Here is a 26,718-nt window from a genome sequence, read left to right as displayed (position 1 = left end):
ATCGAAAATACCGCTCTGGTTACACATGCAACCTGTATTAATTATGACCGCCGCTAGCGTAGCTAGCGAAAGCGGTCATATAGGGATTGTCAAAGTTTTTTTTTTTTTTTTTTTTCGTCATCTACTGAATTTTTCGTCAACGATACCAGGGACACCGAAACACCGGGGAACATGAAATTTGGTGGGCATGTAGCCCCACTAGACTTTTACGGAAAAATTTCGTTTGGTCCCCGGGGGCCACTCCCCCCCCGCGCTGGGCCCCCCCAAACCCCAAAAATGCAGTTTTTCCTAAATAACTACCTGAACCGTGGCACCGAGGATGAAGAAATTTTTATGGTATGTTGGTCTTAAGGGCCCACATCAACCTAGCCCATAATCGATTGTCAAAGTTTTTTTTTTTTTTTTCCCGTCATCTACTGAATTTTTTCGTCAACGATACCAGGGACACCGAAACACCGGGGAACATGAAATTTGGTGGGCATGTAGCCCCACTAGACTTTTCCGGAAAAATTTCGTTTGGTCCCCGGGGGCCACTCCCCCCCCCCCCCCCCCCCCCGCCTGCACTAGGCCCCCCCAAACCCAAAAAAATGCATGGTATGTTGCTCTTAAGGGCCCACATCAACCTAGCCCATAATCACTCATTTGTGATTTGCGCCCCTCCCATAAAAAATGAAAATGCAATATTATTCTGCTTTAATCGCCCCTATCTTCAGTTGAGATGTTCAGAACTGCACCATATTTCATGTGTATGATTAACTTGACATCCTCTGGGGGTATGCTAAGTTTCGTAGAATTTCATCCATGGGGGGGTATAAAATAAATTCATTTATGTGCACATTTAGTGACTGTACACTCATCGGCCTGTAGATGGTGGTGTTGAGCGAAGGGTTGCTGGTTTAGGATGATACTGTCACACACACACATGCAGGAATACAAACAAACGCAAGCATGCACACACACTGACATCCACACGCACAGACACACACACACAAACACACACGCGCACACACATGTACGCACGCATACATACACGCACAGACACACACACACACACAGACACACACATACACAAACACACACACATACACACACACACACACACACACACACAGACAGACATGCACATACCAGGGGCGATTCCAGGATTTTATAAATGGGGGGGCACAGGGGGGACCAAGAACCAGTAAGGGGGGGCCCATGGGAAATCAGAAAATTCAACTGGATAAACTTCTAAAGTAGAACAGTCTTTTTATTTTTCAATAAATTATTATGCAGTCTTTACTTGCATACATCATTGTTTATTCTTTCAAGCAGATATATTTATTTGTATGAATTAAATTTTATTAAAGCTATTATTAAAGAGCAGTGAATGCTTTTCTCTTTTTATTTTGTTGTTTGAACAATATTAAGTGTACAGAAGGCATTAGGTTTATTACGCACTGTCACTTTAAGACCGAGTGTGCAGATCCAATTGCACTGCTAATGCACATCCGATATTCTCACAACTGTACGTTCTGTAAAGACATAACCGACTGTGTTTTACGTGAATACTCTCAAAAACGGACATTTAGACAACATGTTGTGTGTATTTGTCCATTCAGACGCGAAAGAGAGTTCAATTCAGTCCATTGCGCGCAGCGCGCAGGGCTGCACTCTTCGGGTCGCGCGCGTGTGTGTGTGTGTGTGTGTGTGTTCGCACAGAAAAACATACCGAAGCTCTCTTTCGCGTCGTCACTCTTATTCAGATCTGTCCATATGTCTGCCCTTCTCTTTCTCCCAGACGTTTACATTTTTGAACGATTTGTGAGACATGCAGCAAGCGCATTCCAACTCGTGTGCCGCTGGGTAGATCAGCACGTTACAATTCAAATGTTCGCATCTACCACAAACGCAAATCAGTTCTGACTGGATCTCTCGTCCCCTCCCTAACATTTTCGTCTATTTTTTATTCGTTGTTCATAATTCATAGTTGTCGTCATTTAAAACTGTTTTTTATATAGTTATCGAACGTGTTAGTCTGTGAAAAAATGTCGTTGACGAAAATAATGACGAACATTTTTCGTCAACGAAATTTACAATATATATACTGTAATTGAGTGTGTATACCATAAACAGTGACGTATCGAGGTGTCTCTCTCCTGACTCCTGTTTAAAAAAACGCAGACCAGAGATTCTGCTTTGCGAATCGCAAATCAAGCAGTGATTGACAGCGCTCTGATCCAATGGCGTTGGACATTGTCATGTTGACAGTAAATCTAGCCCAATGATGTTAGGGGGGCACCAGGGGGGGCCAATCATATTCCAGGGGGGGCCGGTGCCACCCCGTGCCCCCCTTCTAGACACGCCCCTGGCACATACTACTACTTTTTTTAGGTATCAGCCATATACCCGATTTACCAATACCCAATGTGTTATGCTTGGGCAGTACACTAATGAGGTGGGTGGGACATGTTTCATGCCATGTTAGATCACATCCTGAGAGTCTACGCTTTCAGAAAATATATAGTTTATATAGTTGAATCAGTTTTCTCTTCATGGTACAGACCAAAATGTATTATGTGTACACTTTCTTCACCTAAATCCATAAAATCCCATTAATTTCAATGGGACATTTACTTAAGTGTTCTACTAGGTACAGTGGGAATGAGTTTAATTTTGTTAACATTGTTTTTTTACAACTCTGGGACCAGGGCTACAAGATAAAACCACTTTTTTGGGGAAAAAATGTTTTTTATTTCAGTAAAACACAACAAACCCATGCCAAAGTCAGATAACTGACTTTTACCATCAACAGGTACCTCAACCGTTTGGTAGAGGTTTGTAGAAATTGAATGGGAGGGTCCTTTGAAAAAAAAATCACAGATTTTTCATACTTAGTATGTATAAGTATATTTTTTGTGGAAAGCCAGTGCAGGCCTGAGCGGCGGTCATATTTTGTACCGCCATGCGGTACATCTAGTTTACTGCCAAACGCTGAAATCAGTGGGGAGAGTTTTCTCATACTTAAAGGCGGAAATGCAAGGACATGCCTGGGCAGGCTGTGATCTGGACTGTGAAAGGCATGGTCAGCCATCACATGCCATCCTCTACAACACCGGGCAGTTTTCAAGGTGGATGAAGAGGTAAAACAACTGCTTGCTGTTGGAAAAAACGCATGTTTTAGGAAATCTCTCTGCACATTTTGAGCCTCGCCATTTCTGTTGTACATACTGTCAGACTGTTTGCTCTTGTTCATCTGGCACATGTACAGAACCCACGCCAAATTATGAACTTATTGGAGATGAACCAATTAATCAGAGATCTAGGCATGTGGACGCAAATGACAAATCTTTGATTGCAGATTTGCTGAATGACTACAGGGGTAGTTTAATCAATTCCTCTAATCGACTGTACACCTCACATGCAGCTTGCACTGGATTCAGTCAGCAACTGGTGGATGCAGTGTTGAACCATTGTCAATACATATTTGACCTGTCTTTGGGAGATTTTGATGTGGATTTGTAATATGATTCAGGGAGGTATTTAACTGACCCAGATCTCTATTACAGTAACTACTTTGACAATGATGATGATGATGCTGTAGTTGAAGATTCACTAAGGGGGCATGTCAGTAGCAGCTGTACATATTGTTGTAAATGTGTGTTTGGTTGAAATGTGTGCTTTTCTAAAAAACTGTACATGTGTGCAAATAAAAGTGTGCAAACACATACTTGTAAGTGTTACGATGCAGAGCAGGAAGCAAGAAGCAGGATCCAAGTGCAACGGTGTTTTTATTAAATAAACTAGAACTTAGACATAAACTCAGACTTCAGAACAGAACAAAGAACATGCAACCTCACAACATCAATAACTCACAATGACTGAACTAACACACAGGGCTTAAATACACAGACAACCAAGCTAAACAAGATAACAAGGGGGTGTGGTAAATAAGAAACACCTGGGAAGACTAATCAACATAACAGGAGACAGCTAAACATGCAAAGACAGGGGAACACAGGGGAACACATGACAGACAAGAACAAGACACAAAACCCACACCGTGACATAGCCCCCCCCCCCCCTATGGGCGGCTCCCGACGCCCATAAAAAACAAAAAGTTCAGGAGGGCGGTGAAGCGGAGGCGGTCTTGGGGGAGGGCCGGAGGGCCAGGCCCGCACTGGGAACCGGGAACAGGGCCGTGGAGCGTGGGCAACAAGGGTGGAGCAGGACATGCAGACGGCCAGGGCGGAGCAGACTGTGCAGACGGCCATGGAGGTACAGGCTGTGCAGGCAACCAGGGCAGAGACGACCCTTCAGGCGGCCAGGGCGGAGACGAACCTTCAGGCGGCCAGGGAGGAGACGAACCTTCAGGCGGCCAGGGCGGAGACGAACCTTCAGGCGGCCAGGGAGGAGACGAACCTTCAGGCGGCCAGGGAGGAGACGAACCTTCAGGCGGCCAGGGCGGAGACGAACCTTCAGGCGGCCAGGGCGGAGACGAACCTTCAGGCGGCCAGGGCGGAGACGAACCTTCAGGCGGCCAGGGCGGAGACGAACCTTCAGGCGGCCAGGGCGGAGACGAACCTTCGGACGGCCACGGCGGAGAAGAACCTTCGGGCGGCCAGGGCGGAGACGACCCCTCAGGTGGCCAGGGCGGAGACGACCCTTCAGGCGGCCAGGGTGGAGACGACCCTTCGGGTGGCCATTGCGGTGAGGACCCTTCGGGTGGCCACGGCGGAGAGGACCCTTCGGGAGGCGACGACCACTTGGGAGGCGACCATGGCACAGGAACAGACACTGGCTCAGGAACAGGAACAGACACAGAGACAGGAACAGACACCGGCTCAGGGACAGGAACAGACACCGGCTCAGGGACAGACACCGGCTCAGGGACAGACACCTTGTCCGAAGACACTGGCTCGCCGGAGACCATCTTGTCCTGAGACACTGGTTCGGCGGTGGCCATCTTGTCCAAAGACACAGGCGTGGTTTCGGCCATCTTGTCCGAAGACACAGGCGCAGAAAGAGGAAGAGGAACAGATTCAGGCTCAGGATCAGATTCAGTCTCGGCGGGACGAGACTCTGGACGGGCGGACGTGACGTGAAGCTCTGGCTCGGCAGGACTGACGTGAAGCTCTGGCTCTGGCTCTGCAGGACTAACGTGAAGCTCTGGCTCTGGCTCGGCAGGACTGACGTGAAGCTCTGGCTCTGGCTCGGTAGGACTGACGTGAAGCTCTGGCTCTGGCTCGGCAGGACTGACGTGAAGCTCTGGCTCGGCAGGACTGACGTGAAGCTCTGGCTCTGGCTCGGCAGGACTGACGTGAAGCTCTGGCTCGGCAGGACTGACGTGAAGCTCTGGCTCGGCAGGACTGACGTGAAGCTCTGGCTCGGCAGGACTGACGTGAAGCTCTGGCTCGGCAGGACTGACGTGAAGCTCTGGCTCGGCGGCAGGACCAGCGGTGAAGGCTTTGTGCTGGGCAGGACCAGCGGTGAACACAGCTCTGGACTGGCGTGAAGTGCAGGCTCGACTGGACTGGCGTGAAGTGCAGGCTCGGCTGGACTGGCGTGAAGTGCAGGCCGAAGAGATACTGCGGGTTCACGAAGCTTCTCCTCCATGCCCACAGCAAATGACGAATTACTCAGGAAAAGGGCCAGGTCAATATACCTTTCTAGCGTCCAGCCGGTATAGTCCTCTGGCATCATTTGAGCAATATCCTCATCCAGACCGCTCCAGAACAGATCCATGAGCTGGACGTCATCTAGTGACGCTAAATGGCAGCAAGCCCAGAAGTCCTTCACATACCTTTCCATCATACCTAAGGAATCTCCTTAGGGCCTGGTTACTCACAGTTGCTGGATCCATTTTTGGTGAGTTATTCTGTTACGATGCAGAGCAGGAAGCAAGAAGCAGGATCCAAGTGCAACGGTGTTTTTATTAAATAAACTAGAACTTAGACATAAACTCAGACTTCAGAACAGAACAAAGAACATGCAACCTCACAACATCAATAACTCACAATGACTGAACTAACACACAGGGCTTAAATACACAGACAACCAAGCTAAACAAGATAACAAGGGGGTGTGGTAAATAAGAAACACCTGGGAAGACTAATCAACATAACAGGAGACAGCTAAACATGCAAAGACAGGGGAACACAGGGGAACACATGACAGACAAGAACAAGACACAAAACCCACACCGTGACAGTAAGACCATAATTAAAGTATAAAAGAAGCGATACGACATACTATGAAAAGGTGTTGTATACTATACCTCTGCAAATGGAGTAAGAATATTCATTACAAATTCTTTAACCAAAAAGTACTAACATCATTATATACAAGGACAATTGGTGTATAGACATTATTTAAATATTTACTCCTTGTCTGTACATAACAGTGAACTATTTAAACAACATTTAAACCAACATTCCAAGTAAGCATTCTATGACAGAGCTTCAAAGCTGGACCATTACGAACCAGGCAAGTCACTGATTAAAGTGCTTTCAGCCTGAAACGCATCCATTGCCATAAGTCCTTATAATTTAGCTTGGACAGAATGTTTCTGTCAAAGTTAGGGAATGCAGAGAAATGTCTTCCTGGTTGGTGGTTGAAAACTTCTGTCTTCCTAAATACCTCAAGTACAGTTAAAATGTTGTTTTTGAGATCAGCTGCATGGTGGATGCCACTAGGCTGGGATAGCTGCAGCTCTCTGTCTGCTGTGTCCATCAGGGTTTTTAATACACCTAAGGTTATGGTAAGGTTAGTGCCTTTGCTCCTCAAAAACGATTTAAGAAAGTTGTTGAGGTGCTTGAGGTGCAGATCAAGAGGTATATTTTTCCCTTTCCCACCCCTGCTATTCCAGAATCGGTTCCAGATGAACATGTACAGAACCCACTGCCTGCATTGGTGGTATAGTGGTGAGCATAGCTTTGTTCATTAAATGTTCTGATCTTTGCTTTTTATGTTTTATTTATTACACTTAAAAGAAATATGTATATTCATTTATTTAGTTTTTATTTTCTTTTTTTCACAAATGTATGACTTTTGGAAGTACAATTTGACTACCATATATGCAGTTTTAATAAAGTTGAATTAACGTAACCTTCTGTCATTTTTAGTCTTCAAAGTGTACACTTGCAGGTGTTGATTATAATTAGGCTAATTTACTGATAGCCCCATTAATAATAATAATAATAAGGATGTAGCGACTGACCGAATCCTGATTGTTTTTCTCATGCTGAACAAATATAAACACATACATGTTCAAATTCATAAAGCCTTAAATGATGTGGCTTGGTGCCGCGATGTCTACAAGTGTCTGCAAGCAGGCCGCTTGTTAACATTTTTTTACGACGCATCGATTAATCAACAAACAGGCCCCTGTTGTTATCGAACTATCACCAACTCCCTACTGTGTCTAACGTTTGTTCTTTGTGAACTGAAGGCAAATTACAAAGACTGGCTCCATTCAGTGTCTAGGACTAACTGCTTGCCTCATCAATTTTACGTCTCCTCAGGCTGATAAGTGACGGTGCATACAAAACTACCTTTGTCTCTGAGATTGCCATTTTCAAATTAAACCCCCAACCCCCCTCACGTGGTACGCGTACCACGAGATGCAACAGATACCTCACACACATACACACACACACACAAACATCATCCATGGACCTTTTCAGAGAAAAGTACCTAAATGTATTCCTTGTTGTGCTTAGATGTCTTCACATGTCATATTGGAGTATTCTACAATTTTATCGTGTGTGAATCAAACTTTAAATGCCTATAATCGTGCATTTGATTGTAACTTTGTATCTTTAACTGTTTATATTTCATTCTTGGTATCTGTTTAACCGTCTCGCGTTGACGGAACCACTCATACATAGGAAATTACAGTAAAATGTATTATTCTGTAATTACCAACTTGCTGGAATATAATTGCTGAATTTTGACAACACCATAACTCACTCCAGTGGGTGTCTCCCCAGAGACAAAGGAACTTTTTCCCGCTTCAGATCTTTGGACGTTCATTGGTTGTTCGCGCGAACAGAGGCATGAACCAAGTCACTCCATAAGAAGACTGACACAGAAAGTTCTCCGAGCACTTCGTCTGAGAGAATTTCTGGTTTCATGGCTCCTTAGGGAGCTCTCATATCCGTTTTCTTTTCTTTACTAAGTTTTATTTTCATATTCGCTTCTCCCTCCACGAGGGAGATGAACTCTGAATCATTTCTTTAGTAACTTCACGTTCGGTGAACCTTTAAAACTTCGCGCGAGTCTGCTCGCCCCGGAAGACATGAGAGAACATGCACGCCTCCACTCAGAACGACACACGCGCCTTCTTGCCTCAACACAACAGACCACATGCACAGGCCCGTCGCGACAAGGCAAGCAAACCAAGCAATTGCTTGGGGCCCCGAGCTTCATCATGAAGCGGAATTATGCTTCAGGAAGCCAGAAAAGAAAGGAAGAGTAGGATAAGAAAAAACAAGATAATAGTAAGTGATAAATTACACTGGAAAAGAGATGGTATTCATCCCTCCTGGGATGGTGCTGCTCTTCTCTCTAGTAATATGGCTCATAGTCTTAGAGCTCAAACATGACAAATTGGACACCAGGTCAGGAAGCAGACAGACTGGTTAAACCGACCATCTGCTAGTGGCCTCGCATCACCCAGGTCAGATAAATCCCATCACATAGAGCCTCTTTAACCTAGCTATCATCATATAGAGACTGTGTCTGTTCCCCGAATTTGGAAATCCAAAAAACGTTTAAACTAGTGGTGGGCCGTTATCGGCGTTAACGTGCTGCGTTAACGCGAGACTCTTATCGGGCGATAAAAAAAATATCGCCGTTAATCTATTCTCAAGTTGGGTTGGGAGCTGGCTAATACTACACAAGCTATGATGACGCAATCTACCCGCGGCCGCGAGGAACACCCGGCTGCAACGCATCATATTCGTCGTCATCTTAAGTAAACACGGCTGAAAGTGAAAGCTGGTGAAAAAGATCGGTGCAACAAGCAGCAGCAAACTATATAGACAGAGTGTGTGGGGTAACAGTTCGGTAAGTTAACACGCGACTAATCCGTTCTACCACCTCAAATTCAAAACGAAGCATATCACTAAATACCAGCGCACAGGCACGTGCACAGGTAGGGCTCAACCTGTGCAGAGCACATGCCCTTTTTGCCCTTACACTCCGAAGTGCCCTTTTTTTGGTGGTGTTCTTTTAAATTTTTGTATCAATACTATTGGTCACCCTTTACGTCTGTCTGTCTGTTTTACAAATATTTAGCCAATGAAAGTTCTTAAAACGAGCTTGTGTAAATCTTATTCGATCCTCAAGCTGTCAGTAAGCTGATAACTCCACCCCCTCTATGTTCGCTGGATCAACTGAAGTTCCACAGCAGCTGCACAGTAGACAGCAGCTGAGCTGAACGAAGTTTTGCGAAGGGTAAATAAATATCTTGTTGTTTGAATAAGTACTACTAAACAACATGTCTATAAAGGCTCATATTTTATTTATTTGATGACTCACTGACTGAGACATGTGGGATGTCGCCTGAGAGAGAGGTCTAGGCTAGCATTTGCCATCTAGTCATAACCAACACATAGCCTAACGTTGCACTTAAATAGCCTGTGCATACAGTAGCATTTCATCCTTTATAAAATGCGATTTTGGCCAAATGTATTTTACAACAGGAAAAACTGAGCGCCCCGCCTATATAGCTACAACAAACTAGTTTGTAACCTGTTGATGAAAATGTGAAAATGTGATGCCGGCAGGCGCCGGTGCCGTTTTAATGACGGACAGAAAAATGCACATTTGCACACATTCGCTGGTCAAAAACAATACATTGATAAGTAATACAACAACATATAATTTGTTTTTACCATCGGAAAATCATAACAGGTGCGCCCCCACCCTGTTTCGTACTGGAACTTACACAAATCGATGAGTGATCCTCGTCACTTAGGTAACATATATTTCTAAGAAATTTCTTCTTTGATTTATGATTGCTGATACACTTAATTTATTAACATTTAGGCTAATCATGTTATGGTAATAATATTAAATTATGGTTAATTCAAGGCTGTTAATATGCACGTATTCGCTATCTAGCTCATTTTTTTATCTATAGTATTCTATACTCTCCGCTCGTCCCCACGTTTAGTTAAAACATGGTTTTACTACAGTAATGTTGTAGTAGTAGCTAAAAAAAAAAAAAACATTACAGAAGATCACTGTGAAATTTTTATATTTTATCATGCAGAATGTAATTCATGATTTAATTCATTCCAAGGCTTCATTTATTTGATCCAAAATACAGCAAAAACAGTAATGTTGTGAAATATTTTTAGTGAATAAGAGACCTTCAAGAGACCAACATCCCTGGTCCTCCACAGCATCAAATTTTTGCCAGGTAGGTTGATACATGTTGGATATGCTATAGTAACGGTATGGCTATAGTTTCTTATAATCTAGAATTGAGTTGGACATAATTAAATTATATTTCAAAATAGTTTGTCAAAAATACTTGACTTATTGCTCTACCTTCCCCTCTTCTCAATGTCATACATAATCATGTTAATTAGCTTATAAAACCAAACAGAATAGCTAAAAAAGAGAATATATATATATATATATATATATATATATATATATATATATAATTTTTTTCTCTGCAAAGTTCATAAAAAAAAGTGCATAAAGTTCAATAATAAAAGATTTTTTTAGCTATTCTGTTTGGTTTTATAAGCTAATTTGTATTATTTGGTTAACATATTTATGTATGAGTATGAGTAAGTATTTTTGACATATATTTCTATAAACACAATTTAAAAAAGAGGGAGTACACAAGAGCAATTCACAAACACAGCACCCTACATATAATACTGACAAAAAAAAAATTTGTATTACTTGGTGGTTGCAGTGCAATGCCCCGGTAAAGGAGAGGTCCTTTTCAAAAATGAGGTTAATTAGGAAACCAACTCCGAAGCCTCTGCTCAGAGGAGAGACTCTCAGATCTTCTCCTCATAGCCATAGAGAGGGACATCCCAGTGGATCACAGTGAAGTCATAAACATCTTCAAGCACATGGCTCACAGAAGGTTGCTGTTGTAATTAGGTTTAAAGAAGCCCTTAAAAGGATCTCCGCCTAGTTTGCTAAATTGGTCTAGATATGATGTCAATACCCCTCCTAAGTAAGGCGCTTGGTTAAAAATACCTGAAACGCTTTCATAATTAAGAAAAATAAAAAAGCGCGATCACTACTTTTTTTCAGCTTTTCTGTACTATGGGCCGTCGATTGTTGATGACGCACGACGGTCCTGAGCGCCAAACTAAAAAGACACTTCAGAGGCGAGCGTTCGCGGGCAGTTCGAATCGACACACTCTTCTACAGTTCATCGTCGGACCCACCTAGAGAGATAAAATGCCACATTGTGTGGCTGTTGGTTGTGATGCCCATTCGAAGACAAACGAGAGCGGTGATTTAACCTTCCACTGTTTTCCTAGTTCTGACGCAAAGAGAAGAAAACAATGGGAAGATGCTTGTGGGCGAGTGAAACTCCCCAATTACCCGCGGCTCTGTTCTCGACACTTCAGCCCTGATTCATTTGAGGATTTTGATCGCCGACAGCTGATGAACAAGCTCATGGGGGTTCGTGGTTACAGGCGAGTACTTAAACCGAATGCAATACCCACGATTTTTCCTCACAAGAATGCTAAACGTCCACGTATTTCAAGTGTAAATCGTGAACAGAAACGGCTAAGGTAAGAGACGCTGGATAGCATGCTAAGTAGCACTAGCGCTTGTGTTTCCACTTGTGAAGAGGAAATCATGGACTGTGTCGAACCAGACAACCATGCACTTGTCGAGGCTGTAATGGATGATAAAAGCGTCCAGTGTTCTCCAATTAAAGTTGATGCAGAGACTCAGACGGATTTCGGGCTATACCAATTGGATGCAGCTGTACAGTGGCCAGCTGACGCACACTACCAGGTGGCGACCGACCATAGTAGTTACGCACGTAAACATGAGTTGGTAGTGGAGGATGACAACTCTCAAGATCTGTTCTTATCAGATAATGAACCTAGCGATCTGTCTCAGTCACAGCGTAGTCTATTTGATCCGGATTACACTGTAAGTGCATCAGAGTCCTCTCAAAGTACACAGGGCTCACGACCTTCAATTAATTCACATGTTGAAGGAATTAGCACTAGAGTTTTTCTAGTTTTTGAGGAACAGTTACAGCAATTGCTTCGACATTGTTCAAAGTGTGGCTCCCTTATTGTTCAGGAAGATATGAGAGAGCTACACAATGATGGATCACAATTGACATTAGAACTCACATGCATTAATGGCTGCAGTTACAGATGGCAAAGTCAGCCTCCTGGAAAACACTGCAAAGGGATAGGAAACCTGCTCTTATCAGCGTCAGTCTTCTTCAGTGGGATCCATTTTGCGAAATTTGAGTGCTTCTGTCACAATATGAACCTAAAGACAATAAGTGCTGATACATATGCAACACTGAGGAAGAGGTACGTGTTTCCTGTGATTGAAAAAACATGGAATAAAGAGCAGAGTACTGTGTTAACCACAATGACGAACCAGCAAGAAGTTGTGCTCTGTGGAGATGGCCGGTGTGACTCTCCTGGTCACTCAGCTAAATACTGCACATACACCTTTATGGATGCACTGACTGAAAAGGTGGTGGACTTTAAAGTTGTAAGTTGCACCCAAGTGTCAAGCTCCAACACAATGGAGATCAAGGGTTTCAAAGATGCTCTACAAACAATTGAAGAGAATGGAGTTAAGGTGAGCACCATCTCCACTGACCGGCACCCTCAAATTGTGAAAGAAATGAGGGTAAACAATCCTGAAAAACATCATCAATTTGACCCATGGCATGTGGCCAAAGGCCTATCAAAAAAATTAGCGAAGGCAGCAAAGACAAAGGAATGTGAAGGCCTGGCAGAGTGGATAACATCCATCATAAATCATTTGTGGTGGTGTGCACAAACATGTGAGGGTAATGCTGAACTGTTGAGAGAGAAGTGGGTCTCCATAGTACACCATGTTACCAACCGTCATGAGTGGCCTGGGAACAGGTACTACCACAAATGTCCACACGAGCTCCTTGACGAGGCAGTCCAAAGAGGAAAGCTGTGGCTGAAGCCGGGATCTGTTGCACACAACAGTCTTGTGAAGACTGTGACAGACAAGCGGCTTTTAAAAGACTTGGATCACTTAACGGAGTGCGTCCACACAACAACACTAGAGGTATGATCAAGTATAGACATTAAATATTATAAGTAGGCATGATTTCCATTGCCAAGTGTAATTCAATTGTAATTGTTCTCATTTCAAATGATATTTTGTTTAAGGTGTATCACTCCATGTATCTGAAATACCTCCCAAAGAGAACGCATTTTGGATATGATGTGATGGTTCATGCCTCTATGCTTGCTGCCCTGGATCATAACAACAATGTGAACAAGGAACAGGTGAGTGTATTATATAATGGCGGTTATGTGTTGTCGTGTCAACTAGGAGAAATGGGGTTTTAGGTTCTCAAACGTCACATTACGCGCCAGAAAATGCTTAAAGGGTTAGTTCACCAAAAAATGAAAATGATGTCATTACTCACCCTCATGTCGTTCCAAGCCCGTAAGACCTCTGTTCATCTTCGGAACACAGTTTAAAGGGATAGTTCACCCAAAAATGAAAATTCTGTCATCAATTGACATGAGGGTGAGTAAATGATGACAGAATTTTCATTTTTGGGTGAACTATCCCTTTAAGATATTTTAGATTTAGTCCGAGAGCTTTCTTTCCCTCCATTGAAAATGTATGAACGGCATAATGTCCATGTCCAGAAAGGCAATAAAGACATCATCAAAGTAGTCCATGTGACATCAGTGGGTAAGTTAGAAGTTTTTGAAGCATCGAAAATACATTTTGGTCCAAAAATAACAAAAACTACGACTTTATTCAGCATTGTATTTTCTCCCGGGTCTGTTGTTGTCAATCCACCTTCACGACACTGCTGACGTGTTATCTGGTGCGCCCGAGCTTCGTTTACAGTCTGACGGAGACGCATGCTGTATTCAAGCTATTCTACATTGTTTGTATTTTGGTACATTTGTTATATATTTTTTAATGGTGCGTAAGTGTGCATGTCGCGGATGTCCTAATCGCCACCAGATAACACGTCATCAGCATCTTACGTCAGCAGCGTCGTGAACGTGGATTGACAACAGACCCGGGAGAGAATACAATGCTGAATAAAGTTGTAGTTTTTGTTATTTTTGGACCAAAATGTATGGTAACATGTCACATGGACTACTTTGATGATGTCTTTATTGCCTTTCTGGACATGGACATTATACCGTTCATACATTTTCAATGGAGGGACAGAAAGCTCTCGGACTAAATCTAAAATATCTTAAACTGTGTTCCGAAGATGAACGGAGGTCTTACGGGCTTGGAACGACATGAGGGTGAGTCATTAATGACATAATTTTTACACCTTTAACGTCATGTGAGCGCCCTATGTTTGGGTAGTTGACTTGACGTGGCTTTTTCACCGTCTCAGAAGATAAAAAATAATTTATTTCACATTTTCATCATTTAGAATACTGTAAATGGTTACACATTTTCTTGTTTTACATGAATTTGTTGGTTTAATACCCAAGTTATTTTTTGTTTTTTACAACTTTGAGCCAAATCTCAAAATCGTCCTATGGTGTGACGGTAGACAAAATTATTTCATAAATATTTACTTTTATAAATAAAGAAAATAATGTTTAAAAATCTTAATGAACACTCCTGGCATAATTGTGCAAGTGTCCATTTCACTAAGTGGCCATCACTTTTCCTATACATACATTTCTAAAAGTAGGAATTTCATAAAGTTTGTCACAGAAAAAAATGTCCTTTGGTGTTATGCGATAACCTGATATTATGTTATTTTCCCTTTTTGTTTTTGAATAGGCCGTTTATCAAGATGGGGAGAGCGTGGGTGAACCCAAATTCAAAATCGCTTGGAGCAAAGTCCACAAGACCTTCAGAGCAAAACCTGTGATGACAGAAAAGGACTACAGCTACATGACTGCCATGATGGAAGATGTTCTCTCCTCTGATTACGATCCAAACCAGGCAGTGGACATGAGTTTCCACCAAAGACACATCATGGCTCCACAGTGTCACGGTTCATAAATCCTATGCCTCTTTCTTGTCTCGTGTTTCTGTTGTTGTATGTTACGTGCTGATTGTGTGGGTGTGCCGGCTGATCAGCACTCATCAACAATCAAGTTCATCACTCCGTCACCAGCTGCAGCTCATCTCAGCACCTATATATACTCACTCAATTCTCATCTCCTTTGTCAGATCGTTTTATGTGGTTCCCGGTGTGTGATCTCGTCTTGTTCCAGTCTCGGTGTCTCCTCGTTCCTGTTCGTGTCCCCGTGGATGTTCACCCTGGTATTCTCACGTCACGTCATCACCTTTCATCACGGCACATCTGACCATCGAAGTCCCTGCGCCACTATCCTGTTTCTCGCTCTGGACTTATCTATCATCAACTTGTGTACAATAAAGAAAAGAGTTAACTTGCATTTGCTTCCGTGTTTCTATCATGACAGAACGATCTGACCAATCGATGGAAGCAGCGAGTAGCTCTGCCAGATCGCTGGAGGAGTTCGTGAACAGCAGCATACTTCGAATGGACTCCCAGGAGAAGAACCTCAGCGATACAGCGCGTGCTGTTCAGGCTCTAGTGGCGCAGGTGTCCGGGCTCACCCAACAGCTTCAACATCTGCGAGTTCCCGCTGCGCCCCCCACACCGCCGGTTCCCCCACCACCACCAGAGAATCCCTCCCAGTCGGAGCCCCGCCTACCAGTTCCTGAGTCCTATGCAGGTGAACCCAACTTCTGTCGAGCTTTCTTAACACGATGCTCCATGCACTTCTCTCTTCAGCCCAGAACATTCAACAACGAGCAAACCAAGGTTGCCTTTGTGCTGACGCTGCTGACTGGGAAGGCGGCACTCTGGGGAACAGCGGTGTGGGAGAATCAAGACCCATGCTGTGCCTCGTTCCAGGAGCTCTCCGCCGAGATGAAACGAGTTTTCGACCGGGCCGTCGCTGGACGTGAGGCAGCTAGGATGCTGGCCGATCTGCGGCAGGGAGAGAGATCCGTTTCAGACTTCTCCATCGAGTTTCGGACTCTAGCGGCGGAGAGCCAATGGAACGAGGAGGCGCAGTGGGATATGTTCCTGCATGGGCTGGCTGACCGCGTCCAGAAGGAGATTTACGCCATGGACCTACCAACTTCTCTCAACGACCTGATCGCATTGGCATTAAGAGTGGACGCACGGTTATCACGAATGAACCGTCGCACGTTGCCCAGTCGCCCCACAGGAGGATTCGAGGGCCAACGATCCGGAGGCGGGGACGCGGTCAGCCCTGTCTACGATCACGAGCCCATGCAGGTGGGTCGAGCCCGGCTTTCCCGGGAGGAGAAGGAGAGGCGGAGATCCCAGGGCCTCTGCATGTACTGTGGAGGAGCGGGTCACTTCGCCTATAACTGCCCGTTAAAAGGCCCAGCCCGATAGTAAGTATGAGGCTACTATCGGGTGGGATCTCCGCCGAGAAGTCCTCATCCACATCTACTCTCCTTCCGGTAAGACTGAGATGGTCAACTCACCTTCACGACTGTCGAGCACTGCTGGATTCTGGGGCAGAAGGTAATTTCATGGACTATTCATTTGCACGCAAACTCCAAGTTCCCCTCAGACCCCTCACACACAAGATCTCAGTACACGCTCTCAACGGCCAAGAACTTCCCACCATCTCACTCATCACCGAAGACATCACTCTCATCACATCAGGAAATCACACTGAAATCATCTCTTTTTACATTCTGGACACTCCCCTCGCACCCATCGTCCTTGGTCACCCCTGGCTCACCCGTCACAATCCTAGAGTGGACTGGTCTACCAATTCTGTGTCTGCGTGGAGCAGTTTTTGCCATAAGTCTTGTCTCGTGTCTGCTTGTCCGTCTGTTTCTGTCCCTGTGTTTCAGGAGGAGGCAGTGGATTTATCTAACGTGCCCGCGGAGTACCTGGACCTGAAGGAGGTGTTCAGTAAGTCTCGGGCTGCTTCTCTTCCCCCGCATCGTCCCTATGACTGTGCCATAGATTTACTGCCAGGTACGTCTCCGCCCAAAGGCAAGTTATATTCACTCTCTGTTCCAGAGAGGGAGGCCATGGAGAAATATATTTCTGATTCTCTAGCAACTGGGTTCATTCGTCCTTCCTCTTCTCCAGCGGGGGCGGGGTTCTTTTTTGTGGGGAAGAAGGACGGGTCTCTGCGACCTTGTATTGACTACCGGGGGCTGAACAGCATCACGGTAAAGAATACTTATCCTTTGCCGTTGATGTCTTCAGCCTTCGAGAGGTTGCAGGGAGCGTCCATCTTCACGAAATTGGATTTACGTAATGCTTATCATTTGGTCCGCATCAGGGAGGGGGATGAATGGAAGACCGCTTTTAACACCCCCAGGGGGCACTTTGAATACTTGGTCATGCCCTTCGGGCTGTCCAACTCCCCAGCGGTCTTCCAAGCACTTGTCAACGACGTGTTGCGAGACATGGTCGATCAGTTCATATATGTCTACCTGGATGACATATTGATTTTTTCTTCGTCTCTCCAGGAACATGTGCAACACGTTCGACAAGTACTCCAGAGATTGCTAGAGAATGGGCTTTTTGTCAAGGCGGAGAAATGCGATTTTCATGCACAGTCTGTTCCTTTCTTAGGTTACATCGTGTCGGTTGAGGGAATGCGCATGGATCCTGAGAAGATTAAGGCTGTGGTAGAATGGCCAAGTCCAGATTCCCATAAGGCCCTACAGAGGTTTCTGGGGTTCGCCAATTTCTACCGGCGTTTTATTCGCAATTTCAGCCAACTAGCCGCACCTCTGACCGCCTTGACCTCCCCCAGGACGACGTTCAGGTGGTCAGACGCAGCCGAGGCTGCGTTTGCCAAACTGAAGGGTTGCTTCGTTTCAGCCCCCATTCTGATAACCCCTGATCCATCACGTCAGTTCGTGGTGGAGGTCGATGCGTCAGAGGTGGGGGTAGGTGCAGTGTTATCCCAGCGTTCTTCCTCAGACGATAAGATGCATCCTTGCGCGTTTTTGTCTCATCGTTTATCCCCTGCGGAGCGCAATTATGACATTGGCAACAGAGAGTTATTGGCAGTCAAGTTAGCATTGGAAGAATGGTGCCACTGGTTAGAAGGGTCGGGGGTACCTTTTATCGTCTGGACCGATCACAAGAACTTGGAATATATTCGGACAGCTAAAAGACTAAACTCCAGGCAGGCTCGGTGGGCTCTTTTTTTCGGTCGTTTTGATTTTACTCTCTCGTACCGCCCGGGTTCCAAAAACATCAAACCCGATTCTTTATCGCGTATTTTTGACCGTTCCGAACGCCCGTCTACTCCCGAGTGCATTTTACCAGAGTCTCTATTCGTCTCTACACTCACATGGGAGGTCGAATCGAAGGTCAAGAAGGCCTTAGAAGGGGTAACGCCTCCGACTCGTTGTCCACCGAATCGTTTATTTGTGCCGGAGGGTTTACGGTCCAGCGTGATCCAGTGGGGACATTGTTCCAATGTGGCTTGCCATCCAGGAGTTAATCGCACTAAATTTTTGGTCAAGCAACGATTCTGGTGGCCTCTCATGGCTCGTGACATTCACAATTTTGTCTTGGCTTGCTCAGTTTGTGCCATAGGTAAGACTTCCAATCGCTCTCCAGATGGGTTACTTCAACCGCTGCCGGTGCCTTCGAGACCCTGGTCCCATATCGCTCTAGATTTTGTCACCGCCCTCCCACCCTCCCAGGGTCACACGGTAGTTTTGACCGTGGTGGACCGGTTCTCGAAGGCGGCCCATTTCATTCCCTTGCCCAAATTACCCTCAGCCAAGGAGACAGCGTTGATTGTCGTTAATCACGTCTTTCGGCTACATGGCCTCCCGATAGACGTGGTTTCTGACAGAGGACCCCAATTTGTGTCCAAATTTTGGCGAGAGTTTTGTAAATGCCTGGGTGCGACTGTCAGTCTGTCCTCTGGGTTTCATCCCCAGAGCAATGGTCAAACTGAGCGAGCCAACCAGGATTTGGAGAGAACGTTGCGATGTTTAGTGTCCAAGAATCCTTCCTCTTGGAGTCAGCAACTGTCTATGGTGGAGTACGCCCACAACACGTTGCCAGTGTCATCCACGGGCCTATCACCGTTTGAATGTAGTTTAGGGTACCAGCCACCTATTTTTCCCAGTCTGGAATCCGAAGTCGCGGTCCCCTCCGCCCACGCCTTCGTCCAGAGGTGTCGCCGCACTTGGACTAGAGCCCGTGAGACTCTACTCCAAGTGGGGGCGCGCACTAAGGCCCAAGCCGATCGCCACCGGCGTAAGCCTCCCGTGTATGTCGTCGGTTCTAAAGTGTGGCTTTCTACCAAGGACATTCCTCTCCGCTCCGTTTCTAATAAACTTGCTCCTAAATTTATTGGTCCATTCTCTGTCACTAAAATCATTAGTCCGGTGACAGTCCGCCTCAATCTTCCTCCAGTGTACAGGAGGATTCATCCCGTCTTTCATGTGTCCAAAATTAAGCCCGTGTTTTTTGCTCGTATTAATCCGCCAGTCCCGGTTCCCCCCCCGCCGCGACTCGTAGATGGGGAACCTTCTTATTCGGTCAGTCGTATTCTGGACTCAAGGCGGAGGGGACGCGGATTTCAGTACTTGGTGGACTGGGAAGGTTACGGTCCGGAGGAGAGGAGTTGGGTACCGGCTAGAGACATCCTGGATCACTCCCTTATCGATGATTACAATCGGCAGGTAAGGGAGCCTGGGAACGCCAGGAGGCGTTCCTAGGGGAGAGGGTACTGTCACGGTTCATAAATCCTATGCCTCTTTCTTGTCTCGTGTTTCTGTTGTTGTATGTTACGTGCTGATTGTGTGGGCGTGCCGGCTGATCAGCACTCATCAACAATCAAGTTCATCACTCCGTCACCAGCTGCAGCTCATCTCAGCACCTATATATACTCACTCAATTCTCATCTCCTTTGTCAGATCGTTTTATGTGGTTCCCGGTGTGTGATCTCGTCTTGTTCCAGTCTCGGTGTCTCCTCGTTCCTGTTCGTGTCCCCGTGGATGTTCACCCTGGTATTCTCACGTCACGTCATCACCTTTCATCACGGCACATCTGACCATCGAAGTCCCTGCGCCACTATCCTGTTTCTCGCTCTGGACTTATCTATCATCAACTTGTGTACAATAAAGAAAAGAGTTAACTTGCATTTGCTTCCGTGTTTCTATCATGACACACAGGTGACACTGTCAAGATCACAGATCATTTTGCAATCATTTCAGTATTCACGCTTCAAATAGCTGCGAATTTATTCAGTTATCAGTGATGTAGGAAAGCAAACCTGTATTTATAAATATCTAAACCTGTAAATATGTACATAACAACTGTGTTCAACAGTTTAATTTGGTTTGTCTTGGTATATCAATATGTTGGTGTATAAACATCTAAATCTGTAAATATGTACATAACTGTGGTTTATTGTTGTAATACTGGGAGGCATGTTTGCCTGTCATTCCCCACGTATGCTAGTGGAGGCAGGGTTGTGTGGACCTTGGAGGGGAGGGGGAGCTGCTGATTGATACACACACACACACACACACACACACCTTAAATGTGAGCTCACCTGCTTTTGTATAGGGAATAAATGGTCCCAAAGAAATTCTGGTCTTGAAAATTATTTCTCTTCATTTCACAGGAAACTTCTACTTTGAGTATGGGAAGTGTGCACTTTTGACACCTCTGATAATACACAATGAACACACCATTGTACAGGGTGGGCCATTTATATGGATACACCGTAATAACATGGGAATGGTTGGTGATATGTCCTAGATGAACAGTTTCCTGGAAAGTGGATTGGTCGTCGTGGGCCAGTTGAATGGCCCCCAAGGTCTGCCGATCTGACCCCCTTAGACTTTTATCTTTGGGGTCATCTGAAGGCAATTGTCTATGGTGTGAAGATACGAGATGTGCAGCACCTGAAACTACGGATACTGGATGCCTGTGCTGGCATTTCTCCTGCGGTGTTGCTATCAGTGTGTGAAGAGTGGGAGAACAGGGTTGCATTGACAATCCAACACAATGGGCAGCCCATTGAACACATTTTATAAGTGGTCAGAAACTTGTAAATAACTCATGAACGAATAAAGTTACGTTGAAACCAAGCACACCATTGTTTTTCTTGTGACATTACCAATAAGTTTGATGTGTCACATGGCCCTCTTCCTATTGAAAAAACAAAAGTTGTATCCAAGATGGCCGACTTCTAAATGGCCACCATGGTCACCACCCATCTTGAGGAGTTTGCCCCCTCACATATACTAATGTGCCACAAACAGGACTTTAATATCACCAACCATTCCCATGTTATTACGGTGTATCCATATAAATGGCCCACCCTGTAGTTTAATGCTCAGTTGCTTTAATTTTGATTGTTTTGATAATTATTTTTAGCAGTTTGTTTTTTGCAAGTTCAGTCTATGCATGGTTCGGGGTAGACATTTCTTATTTTGTTCACTGCACATGAGGGAATGATTCTGCGGACTCTTCTCCCCAGCCAGCCATGCATCCACCATGTAAACTGGCGATAGGAAGAATATCTGTAAGACCTAAAGCCAAAAGTTTTACACTAAATGTTATGAAAAGATGAATCAAGGTTTGACTCAAGCCAGTACATGCCAGCCAATAATGTTTGCGCTGTATTATTGTCTAGATTCTTTATCGGTTACTGGAAAAACAACTGCCTCGCTATACATTATCTCGCTTATTACATGGCTACCTACCAAATAAATCAATAATTTGACACAAAATATTGATTTAAAAAGGAATTTATTGATTTAAAAAAGATTGTATTGCTTCCGCTAAAGAAAATAGTCCGTTCCGTCTCTGGTTAGAATCCTGCTGTGTCCATAGCAACGCTCTGTTAAACTTCGCAGCGGTCTGTTATCAAGAAATAACACACCGCATTCTACACTGGATTTCAGCCAAGCCATGTAATATGTTATAATGTTATATAATTCTAAACAAATATGTTCATGTTAGACCTGCCTGTTAGTAACTGCATCGCGGCTGGGTAAACCAGCGCTCCATCTGTCATGGAGGCTGACGAGGGCAGCCCACAGTACATCTGGATTGAGACAAACTGCCTCAAAATTAGGATGGGCAATGATGCATGGTAAATCTGTAAACAAGTATCCTGTTCTTAGACTATAATATGCATTTACTGTGGTAGATTATTTAAAAATTCTTCAGGCCAATATAGTTATGCTTAATCAATATAGCTACCCTAGCTACCTTACCCTGGACTGCTGCTGATATGAAGTGGAGTTCCTTACAGCAAACACTCTCCCTTTCAGTTTCACCAATGCGTGTGCCCTACTCTCTTCTCCTGCTCCTCCTCACCTACGGCTACGAGATGATTAGCATCCTGTGAACCTTCCTCCACATTTACGACACGTTCAGGCTCGAACTGAAAAGGGTTAACGGCAGACATTTCGCTCGCTAATTGAGGTACAGATGGTGGTCAACCAGAATGCCTATTACCGCCGCGCCAGCCGCCGCGGCGAAATTACCGCGGCGAAAATAAACCAGCCGCATTTCAAAGTCGTTCCCGAAATGACCGCCAGGTGGCGCAAAGGGACATTGTGCAAAACAGCAGCAATTGCCGTATTTTAAAATGTAAGTGGGTTAAATAATAGGCATATTTTTCATATATATAAATAGGCCTATTAGGCTACAACAGAATAGAACCAAAGATAGAATCAATTTTACAGCTGAAAAAATAGAATCAAAAGTTAAAAATAGAGACGATGTTAGGAGCAATGACGCTGAATATTTTTACTATTCTATTGAGGAATTAGATAAACGAAGAGCTCTCGTGAGCGATACAATTTATAGTGATTTCAAAAGCAGTCCTTAAAAAAAAAAAAAATTACATGGAGTAGTGTGGCATAATTTTTGAGAGATTACGCGGAACACGTTTTAGTTAAGATCCTGGTTTCAATGCCCTTAATGTATATAGGCTAGGCTTTAAAAAAAATTCACAACGCGTTTTGAGATTGTTTTGAATTAAACATTGAAGTTTAAAATGTAGTGTTTTGGCACACCAGGCCGAGTGGCGTTACGCATTGTTCAAAAATCAGGTTTTATTCTGGCATGTTGAATTGGCGTTAATATTTTTTATTTTTATTTATTAGATTTAGATTTTAGGTTTTGTTAGATTTATTTTTCTCATAACAGCTAAAATAACTTAATATATGCCTTGTCTTCATATGATTTTTTATCAATGAACTAGTGTTTTCTGACAGTGTCGACTGCAAAGATGAAGTTGACGATAGCCATATTTGTAGTGAACGCACCTAGAGAGAAATGCACAAAGACATAATCAGAGAGTAGCCTTTTTCTTTTTCGTTTTGAATTATTTCGTTTGAAGACATTTCAAGCTTTGTGTATTTGATGTATTTATCATGTCTGTGTGAGGCATACGCTGAGTTTCGTTAAGTTAGGAGGATGAGATGCGCTCCAGCTGACGTGCAATGCAAGTGACCTCACGGGCGCCTCTATGATTAGTGTCTGTTTGCTTCTCTTACTTATTGAATCCAGACAATTGGGTGATGAAAAAATGATTAAAATTAAGATACAATTTATAGAAAACGAAATTCACTTTAAAAAAAGGTTTCTACTAAACAAAACTTAATGAAGTGGTCAAAATCATGTCTGACCCACTCCATATCCATCTCTCGATATAATGCATCCTATCTTACTCGTGCTGTTCACTTTTCATATTCAACATAGATTGAAAAAACAACATTATAATATTTTAACAAATATGATACTAAATGAGATTATTTAATGGCTACAACAGTATAGTAGGCCTATAGACTCTATTTGTACAAATTGCTGCACGTTAATGTAATTAAATGAAACCTTGTAACGAATTCACACTGTAGGGTAGACTGTGTACAGTTGAGACACCTTAAATAACTTGCGTTCCAGCAAGCACAAGTTGTGATTTTTGCTGTGCACTTGCATATAAGTGTCAGCAGGGAAGGAAATATAGAGACCAGACCTCTTGGAACTTTAATTGAATACATAGCGTTGGTAAAGCATACTGAAATTACATCCCTACAAATGTATTAGGCCCTACTGAAAATAAATGTATCGAATTTAAGCAAAGTAGCCTAAATGTTAAGACTGTAAGCCCTTTGCTTTTTTATAGCCTAAAGGACTCTTATAGCCGACTTTGGGTTAATTTAATTTGTAGAGGATTTTTTAACTCAAACATTAACACTGAAATAAATTAAACTAAATTATTGTAATTTTTTGGCACACCACGACGAGTGGCGCTATGCATTGTTCTAAAGCCAGGTTTTATTCTGGCATGTTGAATTAGTGTTCAACAAATGCGGCGGCGCGTTCATTTGAATGAAGAGCGTTTCTCGCTCGTGCGAGCGAACACACACTGGAACGTTAGGCCGTATCGCAACGAGTGAATAGTGGCCGAGTGGTTGAACGTACGTTACGATCATTTAGATGACACGGGTTCGAATCCCGAACTAACTTGGACTACTGGTGTTTTTATATTAGCCTATTAATGCATTTTATAGTCTATTGTTGATGCAGAGAGATTTGTCTTCTAAAACATTTTTTTTTTGCCTATTTACAAAATAAAATCGCCATGCATTTCCATTTTACACTAAGGAACAAATATTATACAATGACTTTACTTCTGTAGCCTATAATAATTCATATATATGACGTTTAAACGACAAACAATAAAATCAGAACCAGTATTCTGTTGCGTTCATGGTTCCAGTGGCAGTAATGCATCCACGGCTTTTCAAAATGTCACAAAGCGTTTTGAGATTGTTTTGAATTAAATATTGAAGTTTATAATTTGTTTGGCACGACGAGTGGCAAACTCTTTGTTTTGTTTTGCAAACTCAGCTAGCCTGTGGGGGGTTTGGAGAAGGCAATACTTTGCTTTATCGTGGGGGTGGAGGACAGAGGTGTTAATGTTCCGTCTTTCATATGGAGAGTGTCGGAGCCAGCCTGATGAGGCAAAGGCAAAATTCTTTTAAGGATTAATCTCAAAATCTCCAAAAGTCCATAGCCTATGTACAGTAGGCCCTATATCTTATTAAATTATATATTGTAGTTTTATTGATTGTATAGGTTTTCCACAAACAATTTAAATTTAGCAGATACGAGCTCTTTTATTGGCGACCCACCTCGTTTTATTGTAAGGTGAATTCAGCAAGGCATGTTGTATCTTTGAAGGAACAAAAGCTATTTGTTGTTTTTTCTTGCGTGATTTGTGTGGATGACACACAGCGACATATACAGTATTATCAGCTGTATGGTGTTTTTTTACGCTGAAATGCTTAATTTCGAGAAAGACCCGCCGCGCGCAGTGAGGGAGACCAAACTTACTAAAAAAATATCCAGCGCGAGAGAGGCAAAGAAAAACGCCTGTTCTTAATTTATGTTGCTTTGAACTTTTTCCGTTTTGTACCGTTTTAATTTTTTAATTTAGCTGCAATTTCTTTGACAATAGAAATTTAAAATGTTGCAAGAATAGGCCTAAGATTCTGTGTTTCTTATTTTGCATCACAAAGGGAATAAACTCTCGATGCAACCCTGTTTAAATAAATAAACTGTCCCGACACTTTATTCATATCTTAAAATGTGCAAGAACGGAAAAACATAAACACTGTCGGCTACACTGAGATTCGATCTCAGATCGTTTGAAGCTCCGAGAGGCTATTGATAATGCTTTGACCACAGAGCTACCGTCTGAATCGCCAACGTCTACTATTTTCTCTGTTTTAAAAGTTTGTAACATGTAAGGCTATTTAGTTCTGAATATAACAAAGAATGCTTAAACCGACTACATCGGTTAGGAGCTGCAAGTCCTGAAAATGTTTTAATTTCACGGTAAATTATTTTAAGTTATTTCACTGTTATGTTTCAGTTAATAAATCTACAAACACATTAAAATAACACGAAGAAAATGACAAGTAACCTATTGACATAGCCTTTCTAAATTATAGAAAAACTGGGCACACAATGTTAACGTGTGTCTACTTTGTTTAAATTTAATGAATTTGAATTCGTTTAACCACAATATTTATCTTGAATTTATCTGTGACCTCAGCTCAAATTACTGCCGCGGCAGATTACGTCATAAAGAGAATAAACTGACACTTTTCAAAGTCTGTGATTACAGCGCCACTCAGCGGTAAAAGGCAGCAAATACACATCCCAATTTTGCCGCCGCGGGAACGGCGGCGGTAAAAGTCTCATTCTGGTTGACCACCATCTGTAATAGTTTAACTTGATAGCGTTAGTGTTTACGCGCCTTGTGTTTGTAGCAGCGCTGGGACCAGTCTACGTCACGGCCCAGAATGCAACGGGTAAAAACAACAATGGCGACTTACAGGTAAAAACTTTATTTTAAAATATCTCGCTACAACGAAAACGGGTGTGTTATTATATCACGTTTGTGTCGCAAATGGTATCGCTAACCCAATAAGGCTAAGTTGTCAAACTAGGCGGAGATCCTTTTAAAACCCTGT

General features: G+C 43.6%; 1 protein-coding gene across 3 annotated transcripts in view; it reads right to left on the bottom strand.

Moving 5' to 3' along the window:
- The window catches only part of LOC307157479 (uncharacterized protein), a 143,873-nt gene that overhangs the window by 37,612 nt on the left and 79,543 nt on the right, over positions 1-26,718 (bottom strand). The window lies entirely within an intron of this gene.

The sequence above is a fragment of the Squalius cephalus genome, assembly GCF_949319135.1.
Source record: "Squalius cephalus genome assembly, chromosome: 4".
In the NCBI taxonomy this organism is placed as follows: domain Eukaryota; kingdom Metazoa; phylum Chordata; class Actinopteri; order Cypriniformes; family Leuciscidae; genus Squalius; species Squalius cephalus.
This window is presented reverse-complemented; position numbering and strand designations above follow the sequence as displayed.